The following is a 10,139-nucleotide window of genomic DNA, read 5'->3' as shown; positions in this document are numbered from 1 at the left end:
GGTTATGAGAAGGTTATTTAATCCTCATGAAAGCCTTGAATGGGTGTGGCTAGATAAAACAATGGTCAATCCATGCTACATGTGCTATTGCCTCACTGTGGATTATGTAACCCATGGTGGGCTGTTGTGCACACAGGCCCTCTACCTCTTAAACTACAAGTCCTAGTTTAGAACAGCACAAGCACACTCACACTGTTCTAGAGAAATTCCTGCCCTATTGAAACTGTTGCTTGTTCTGCTCTAACATTGCATTTGCTTGACTCCAGCAAAGCTCACAAGATCAGGACAACAGGTACTCAGTAATGGAAAAATAGGTTTCCATAAACATTCTCAACCACAATCTACAATTTAATCTAGTTTTTCCCTCCTGGTAATGGTGCTGTAGGCAGACCTCTGAGGCCAGTAAACTACTCTTCCCTTCCTGCCATTTTCCCCCATTTATATATTCATTAAAGAGCAAGCTGCAAAGTAAACTCAAACTATCTATTCAAAATAAACTCAAACAATATACTTTTCTTTTTCCAAATTTTGATCATTCTTACCTCAGCACTTTAAGACTTCTTTTAGCACTTTACGGAACTCTTTCAGACTGAAGTAAACCATAGCTAACTGAAAACACAGTAACCAAGCCAGAGGGGGTGTATATATATCGCACAATTAAAAAATAAAAACATAGAACTAATAATTGAAGCTGTAAAATTTAGCAGAGTCACAATAAGAATGGACAGTTCATAGAATTAGAGGCTCCTTAACAGTCATGACAAACCTGAAATACATTCCTTTGTTAGGGAGAGCAAGTAATTGCTCTCAACAGTTACAACAGTTGCCCCTACAGATGCCTTGTTGTTGTACCCTGGCAAAATGGATCAGCAGTCCAATGCACTGGCATTGTTCACTGTGTCCCTAGGGATACCAGCTCCACCTCTGACTCCCCTGTTCCGAGTGGAAATGTTTGAAGGGGAATTCAGTGTACATTTGGCTGAATATACTTAGAGAAAACCTCCCTGTGACAAGAAATTCTGCAAGATCAGGGTTCCTGCTCTTAGGAGGAATTCTGTGTGTTTTCAGCCAAATATGTTTAAAACCCTGCTTCAGGCCTTTGTGCTCATTCTGGGAAGCTCAGCGATAGAAACGCTGTGCACATGATAAGGGGGAGGTGGTGTGTAACTCTGCTTCCTAAGGGTATAATTTAATGTTTTACTAGGCTTAATTCCTGGCCTAGCTAAAGATCCTTCTGGAATGCTGTGGGCCATTTTGGAAAAGGGGGCATGCCTTTCTCTCCCTCTGCACTCTATAGCTGGGACAGAGGACAAATTTTCTGTGCAAGAAAAAAGGGGGAGGCAGAACTATAACTCAAGGCAGAGAGAGGACAGGGTTTTTGGACTGCTCTCTCTAGAGAGTTTATTTGGAAATAATGGAATTTGGATTATTTGTCCCATTCTTTAAACTTTGCTTTACCTGCACCAGACCAGTATCTTCATGAATAAATGCAAATATTACACAACACCACAAGTTTTCTGTGACTTTCTTCCAACAGAAACCAAGCCAGGTAATTGCTATTCTCTTGGAATCTCTCGCTGTTTGGAGAATTTGGTTGAACACCACATTCTACTCTTTCTACTGGTCTGTGGCCAAAATAAAACCATCCACCCATTCATTCTACTTTTCCAGCATGGTGCTATTGGCTAAGATATACAGTACAGATGGAGCTTTTATGCAGTGCATATGAAAGGAGTAGGCTTTGTCTTCTCCCAGTGATGTTCCCAAATACACACTCTCCCGCACCCCAGTCATATAACTGAACTATGAAATTATGCAGTTGTTATTATAGTGAGGACAAAATCTCACTCACACCAGATATTGCAAAGCCCAGCCTTCACAGGAGTTCTGTCTCTGTTCACTGTGGTCACTTACACATTGTCACAAAAGAGCAAAGGCATCCCCAATAAAGCGGACAAAATAAGAGTTATTTGCATAACATTTGCATTTGCTTATATATATGCACACATGTGGAACTTTTTATAATAATCTAAATAAAAACACCATGCGTCTCACCATGTTGTGGACATCTGTGACCAGGTGACCCCTGTCCCTGCCTGTTCATCCAGCTGCTCATTGTTGATGGGCGACAACTCTTACGGTTCAATAGTTTTAAACTGGAATTGAAAGCTCTTCAAATAGAGGACTGTCCTCAAGAGGACAAATGGCCATACTGCATGTATACGCATGTACATTTGTGTGTGTACGTTTGTGTACACACTATCTGTATAAGCCAAGTCCAAAAAGATGCATTGCACCCAGGACCTCAGGTTCTTTGTGACACCAATCTTTTTGTACAGATGAACATTTTGTTGCTAATAAAACTCTTTGCAGCCATCTGCCCAAATTGTAGAAAACAGCAGCCTCTGGTGACCACTATGGCTTACTTCATCCTTGAAAGCTGAATAAAATTGCTGCAGAGTGTTGCCACAGATCATACATTATAATTAACAAGCAAAAATAATGGGGAACAGCCAGAGTCACTAGAGATGCATGCCAGAGTTTGCAGTTTCCAGAAATACATCACAGAATCCATTTTCTTATTTGCAGGAAAAGCCATGCAACCACTCAAACATTTTAACTTCTGGATTTCAATAAGATTGCCAACTTTCTTCCTGCTCTATCCCTTGAACAGTTTTGTTATCACAGCTATGAATTCAGCAGATGGAAGTCCCCCAGTAGTTCACCTGCATGCCAGGAAAACTGCCATTTGCATGCCAAGAAAAGCTCCACCTGTTGAATTTCTGTTGCTGTTGCCACTGTCACACAGCTGTTAAGGCACAGGAGCTTTGCCAAAACTAGGGTTGTGAACCTAATTGGAATGCAGATGATTGTGTCTGATATTCTCATTTGTTTAAACACAAAAGTACAATTCCCCACAATCTGAAGTTGTGACAATCAAAAACTCAAGCACCAGACAGTTTAGCTCACAACAGATGTATTAGTTGTCAGTAAGGCTAAGCAGGCAAGAAGCTGAGAGGGTGACAAGGGAAAAGAAATCAACACTTTAAAGCAAATACATAAACAAAGTCTGACTGACTGCACGGAACTAGGAATGGACTGCAAAGCTGGCAACACCATTCACTTCTCCATTCAAAATAATCCTAGTAAATGACTTTTCCTGGACAGGCTTGATGAGCTCAGCATCACATTATCCCAAGAGAATCAGCGTTCATTTAAGGGAAGAGGCTTGGAAATGTGCATGTTTTATAATATACTTAACAGAAGAGGCATATTAAGCATCAACAGGAACTGGAGTGTATATCTAAACTACGTATGTGTGTGAGAGTGAGTGTGAGAGAGACCAAACAAACAAACAGATGGCACTGAACTAGATGAATTAGTACTTTGACTCAGTACAAGGTGGCTTCATAGTTTCATATATTTTTTCATGAAGTACCTTCAGTTTACAAAATTATGGTTAACTAGTAATACTAGTTTAAATGGTACTTTAGACAATTCTATCTTCTGAAGCAAATCACTTTTTGAGATACTGCAACATCTATTAATAGGAGAATTTAACTTGATTGGCAGATTCTGCAACAGTAATTCCTATATGCAAGAGGTGAGAAGGTTTTCTTGACATGTAACAGCCATTCTAATTGTCTGATCCTAAACATATGTACTAGGTTGCTTTGTGACATCCAAATTCAACACTATGAGTTAATCATGAGTTAAGCCTTGCAAAGTAAACCTGTTGTGCATTAACTCTGGGTTGATTAGCCTACATAGTACCTGGATTAGGCGGTCACACAGTAACCTCCAACTGGAGATTGCATATTCAGAGATTTATTTAGCATGAAGTCATGGTTTGCTGGAAGCTGCTGAGTCCTCACATTTGCTTTCGAGATCTTCCTTTTTCTCTACTGACTAGCAAAAAGGCAAGACCAGAATAAGGGCATCATCCTATGTATGTCTGGCTGGGAAATGTGAGGCACTGTGAGAATACTGTCTAAACATGCATAGGATTGTATCCTACACCATACTGTGAAGCCCCAGGTGGGCCTTATTCCACCCACCCCATATAAGCAGTTTTGGTGAAGTAAATGTTCAAGCTAGCTCATTTTAAAGGCAACTTTCCATTTCTGCTTGGTTGTTTAATCAATATACTCAGTTGCAAGCTGTGTTTGAGTTGGTTCGCCTGGCCTGAAGATTGCTTTTATCCATGTGTTGCACAGCTTGGCAAATACACAGACCTGTTTTTAAGGTATTTAAAAGTAACTTCTAGGAAAGGAGTCTATCCTTCACTCTGTTATAGAAGCCATATGCCTGCATTCACAGTATCTAGGTTATGAGTTATCAAATAAAGATTATTAATACATGGGTGGTGCCAGCCCTGCCTCAAAATATAGACAAAGGGCCTGGCACTCTGTCCTCCTCTGCAGGGTTGGGAGTACAAGGCACATCAGTTGTCCCACTGGCTTTCAAGGGTCATTAGCAATAACTGCCAAACATGGGACCTGTAGTCAGAGAAAAGACTTACCATCTGCATGGGTCTGAGACAAACAATGAGGGATCAGGGCTATTTCCATCATGCCCTGCCATGGATATCTGTCTAGCTATCTTGGAAACAGAGTGCTAAACTAGACAAACAGGAATCTTATACAGTGACCACTGAAAGAAGCCTGGAGAAAGGGTCATGTGCAAAGGCATACCGTCATAGTGACAAACATCAGTCTGCACCTTCTCCCTTACCAACCTACATTGCCTATTCTGGGGTTGAGCCACTACCGTCCATTTCAGTAAGCCTCATACTCCGAATACATTGATAATTTAGATGCACAAATTATATTTATGGGAAAGGAAAAGCCCCTTGTATAGAGATTCCTTTAATCTCTATGAAAACTATATTTCATATATGCCAAGTATGTTAGTATGTGAGTAAAAGCACCCACAAACTAGGCAAAAGAAGGTAATCTACTCCAGTTTCCAATTAAGTATATGCATTTAAGAACCACATAAAAATGTCAAAACTTGTTAGCTCAAAAAAAAAAAAAAACCCTCAAATAGAATTAGCTCTTCATCCATTGCAGCTTTTCTTTTGAGTTGTGTAGGAGCTATCCCTAGTGTTGAACATTACTTCCAAAATGGGTTCACCACTGTAGAGCACTAGGGATAGCACCCAGAAAGCTCAAAAGAAAAGCTGCAATAGATAAAGAGTCCCACTGAATCCATTGCATCCCTGTCCTCCCATTGTTTTGGAATACTTACAGCTAGGATCATCAACTTTAGGCAAGATACTTTATTATACCAGCAGTCCCTGGTTTATGAATGAGTTCTGTTCCTGAGAAAATGGAAAATCAGCTTTAAGTTGAATTTGTATGTAAGTCAGATCATGTATAGTTGACCCTTCACATTTGCAGGGGATAGGGGTACAGGACACCCTTGAAAGTCGAAAAAGTACGAATATCTCTATTCCCTCCTGCCCTCCCCCAAGCTCACCCATGCCTCCTCTTTGCAGCAAGGAAATGCAGGAGAGATTTCCCTCTCCAGATGGACTGGGCAGGAAGGTGTGCTTTGGAGGCCTCCCTCTCTCCTCTTTCACTTCTTCACCCTATAGGCCAGGGGTCTCAAACTCAACTTCCCTGGGGGCCGCTGTTAGTAGAGTCTGGGTGAGGCTGGGCCGCATCAAGGATTCCACCACCGTGGTGGTGGTGGGCGGCTCATCCCGCGTGGCTCCCGGAGGCCGGCCCGGGCGCCGCTGGCGCTTTGAAGGCCGCAGGGCCCCTCCCCCGTGCCCTGTCCGTCCCACAGCTTAGAGGGAACATTGCGCCCAGGGTAACGACTCACGCAGGTGCGTGTGAGAAAAACGCGTGGGCCGCACTATCACTAAACTTTGATATCAAGTGGGGGCCACAAAATATCATCCCACGGGCTGCAATTGGCCCGCGGGCCGCGAGTTTGAGACCCCTGCTCTACGGTGATGTGCTGGTGGCTCCTCCCTCCCCTTCCATTTCCTCTCTCTCTCTGTGATGATTACAATCTTCTGCAGAAATTTTTAAAAAATTAATAGGCTGTATGGCCGTTCATTCATAAGTATGGGTTGTTCGTAACTTGAGGACTACCTATATTTGCAGTCCCACAGAGCTTCTGCCCCCAGGAGCTCTCTCTGTTCTCCCTGTAAGCTGCAGCCAGACTGAAACCTGTTCTAAAACCATTTTCAGCCAAAACAGCACTGCCAATCTCCATGCCTGACTTTCCGTTTAAGGAAGAGCTAATTCTGCCCTTATTAGTGCCTGCTTGGTTCATCTACCTACTGAAAAGAGTCTGCATGCAAATTTATTCTGCATCTTATCTAAAATAGTGAACTTAGCTAAGGCCACAAAAGGACATTATTTTATCAGATTACCACCCTTGCAGTCAATGGAATCTTCTTTTGTTTTAATTTTGTACTTTTCACCAGTTGGGAATATGTTTGGATGGAGAGCAGCATCTGAATACTACAAATAAAAGAAAACCGCCCAGTGTACATAAATTGTTAGTTAAAGCAGCACTAAAATGACATATTTACAATCCAGGATTATACTAACATAAATCCATGTATTGTATTATCTGCATTTAACCCCAAGAAAATGCTTTTTTAGGGGCATGGTTACTAATAAAGCCAATAAAATTAGACAATTGGTAACCTGCACTCCATTAATGTGATTTATTTAATGGATATTTGAAAGATGTATGTTGGCTGCAATATGTAGGGGAAACAACACTGTATCTAACATATATCTGCAAGTCTTACCATAAAACTAGAACTGCCTGTTGCAAAAGTTTTTAACTCACCTGTACATAGTCTGACTAAGAATTGTTTCCAGCTGAGCAAAGGACACTGATACACTTGGTAAAAAAAAAAGGAGTCAGGATATACATGAAGGTATGGCCTCATCTGGCGGACCACTCATAGGCATTCTGCCATTCACATGCTGCTTTTTCCTCCTCCAGAATGTTCATCTTGCAGTATCCCAGACTGCTGCTCTTGGTATCCATTTAGCATCACAGCTCCTAATGAAGGCAGAAGCAGAAATGCTTGGCTCTAAAGATATTTTGAAAGTACTCTGTTGCTAGACCAGGTATCTATCTACACAACTAGTACTGCTCCAATCAGGGTAAGTGCAATTGCACATTCTTTCGTCTGCCTGGAAATCAGCCATGAGTTGAAAAGACATCAGTTTGTCTTCTATGACTGTAACTTGTCTTGGACAGTTTGAACGCGGTGATTTCAAGAGCAGCCCTGCCGACAGTCCACTGGAATTATCTGGAAATTACTGGCCTGGTGTACATTCGCGCACCTTTGGCTTGAATGTGCTAATCTCTAGGCAAGCTCTACCAGACTAACAGTGGTTTATCCTTCAGAAAGAATAAAGACAGGCTATGAAAGGAAAAGGTTTCCTAGCAATGGAGCAAAATTCCACCAGCTGTTTGTCTTTGAAAGCCTCATTTCCTGAATAGAAAAATGTTTCAAGTATGTTTACCAACACATATCCCAAGCAAGTATGGTAATATCACAGACAGTAAAAATAAATGTGTCATGGATTTTGGTCATGACTTTCTCCACCAGCATCCAAAAAGCATCACTTTCCTGGAAAGTATTTTTCACAGTTCCTGAATGAACTGCATTGGTCCTAGAGAAGAAAAGGAGGAGTTTAAGTGCAGTTCTGTGCAAAGACCTATTAATATGATTCCTGGCAAGAGTAAAATTGCCTTACCCTTTCCAAAGTGTAAGAATTCTTAAAGGAAGCTGTGAAGAGAAAGATCTAAGCATTAAAGGAGTTGGGGGGGGGGGGGGTTCAGTGCCAGTTATTTAGGTCGTGTTAATTTTTAACCTGCATCTAGGAAACATGACAACTGTTTTTCAGACACACATGTTGATGATGATTTACAGTTTTTGTTCATTTTTGTCCACAGTCTAAAAAACTGAGTCAGCAATAGCACAAGCAGGGAAACATATCCAGAAGTTCTTTGATGGCTTTGGGGGATTTCCCTGTTATTTTGACAAGCTACCCTGTCAGTGTTAGGAACTTCTGGAACTGGAGTTATCCGGGGCAGTTGATGTGGCTATTCTTGAGAATCTGTTCCTGTGTATTAGAGCAAAACAATTTCTCCATTTTCCTGGAAGAATGGGGAGATTAAATGGAAGGGGCAACAACAAAGTATCGGTGGGGGGAAAAGTAATCCAGCTGCTTTCATTTGTTTTGAATGGAAGTCACTTCTAAAGCAGATTCAGTAGATGCACATTCAGCAACTACTTGTTCTGTTATTATAGATACTTTCCAGGTTGTGTAGCCTGCAGATGCGGACTTTGGAGGTGTGAGATGGACAACACTCATTCTCAACTCTTGCCTGCTCTCAGTGCTTGCCAAAAGTGTTTTTGGCTAGGTAAGCTTGTTGTGCCTGTTTGTAGAGATGACAGGACTAGCCATGCTAACACATCCTTCACTTTCATCCAAACTAAATTATGGCAATGCACTTCACATGGTGGCTGCCCTCGAAAACTGACCAGGAACATCAGCAGGTCTTGGGAGCATGTCATACACTTTTTACAAGGACTACAGCAGCCTCCAGATTGTTTCCAGGCCCAGTTCAAACTGCTGTTAGTGCTTTTAAAACTTTAAATGGCTTGGTTTCAGGATAAACAACCATCACCTCCAGTATGAGCCTGCTCATTCTTTGAGACTTACAGGAGAATCTGTTCTTTGTATCCTGCACTGTTGGAGGATGAGATGAGGCTGACAGGGATGTGAGAGATGGCCTTCTCAATAGCTATGTACCTCAGTTATGGAACGCTCTGTCTAGGATGGCTGATGTTCTGCCATTTGATTACGGTGTTAAGGCCTTTGGGGCACAATCCAATGGTGATGTCCATGAATCTCCAGACTTGGAAGTTTACCTGCATTCTGTGCAGGGCAGTAGCAGTGCAAGGGTGAGGATAATTTAAAGCCCAATGTTGGCCATCAAGCTGCAGTACTTCAGTTAGGAGTAGGGCCACCAGGATACGTTGTATCCAGCTTCCTGCCTCCTTCTTGCCCCCTGAATACTTCCTCTAACCCTCACCAAGCTCAGAGATGCATTTGCCATGGTTCTTTTCATACCAGCTTTGAAGGGGGTGGAGAGAGGGGTCTGAGCACAGATCCTCAGCTCCAAGATTGGAGTGGAACCAAAGTATCCTATGTCCTCTAGGAGCCATCTGGTGGCCATAAGATCTCCGTTGTTTTCCAATAGGCTAGCTACACAGGCTAGAAAGATTTCAATGATCTCCTGTTCTGAAGTTTGTTTTAGCACTTAGGTTTTTTAAAGTTAAAGTTACATTTGTGAGTTTTCAGATAATAGCAGTCATTTTGAGTATTGTTGATTTTAATGGAAGAAGGGGGTATAAATACTTTTAATCAATAAAGACAATAAATCCATATACATGTAATAAATTAATTCCTCATCTATCCCATTAGAAGACTGATGTTTAATCAACTAAAATTATTTCATTCACTGGCAAATTTATTTCTCATTTCTAATCCCAAATTTTACATTTCCTTCTACACAATTATGGGATCTTACCTGCAACTCTGTGGTCAGGTACAGCAGACAAATAATTGGATTTAAGCCATGGAGCCACAAATGTAAGTCCCAAGGCGGCAATAAAATTCACTTGCCATTCTTCCCCACCCATGCCCACCAGGAAGTCTCATGCGGTTCTCTGTAACCTTCTTCTGGGGCGGGGGGGGGGGGGGGTGATTGCAGCCTTGCAGGCCTGATCTCTAAGGTTGGATTTCTGGAGGGCGTTGCAAAACCCTGTATAGTGTAAATCACGGGTAGTGAGGCTCCCTCAAGCCGAGGGCCAAATTCAGTTTCGGAAAAGGTTTTGGAAGCTGCATTCCAGTGATAGGCAAGGCTAAAGGTCAAAGAGCAGGCCAAAAAATACCAACAAACTTTAAATTAAAACTCTGCCGGTAGGTGAACACTGTAAGAGACATTTCAGACTTTTAAGACGTGAGGGTAGGGAAAACCACCCAATGACCACTGGGGGGGGGGAGGGGCGTGCGCCAGTGGGGTGGGCTCGCTGAAAGGCGGTTTGGCCCTCCGGCGAGCCGTCGGTAGACCAGAAGGGGCCTGAA

The sequence above is a fragment of the Varanus komodoensis genome, unplaced genomic scaffold (genome assembly GCF_004798865.1).
Source record: "Varanus komodoensis strain SLA01 unplaced genomic scaffold, ASM479886v1 scaffold8, whole genome shotgun sequence".
In the NCBI taxonomy this organism is placed as follows: Eukaryota; Metazoa; Chordata; class Lepidosauria; order Squamata; family Varanidae; genus Varanus; species Varanus komodoensis.
Note: the sequence above shows the minus strand (reverse complement) of the source record.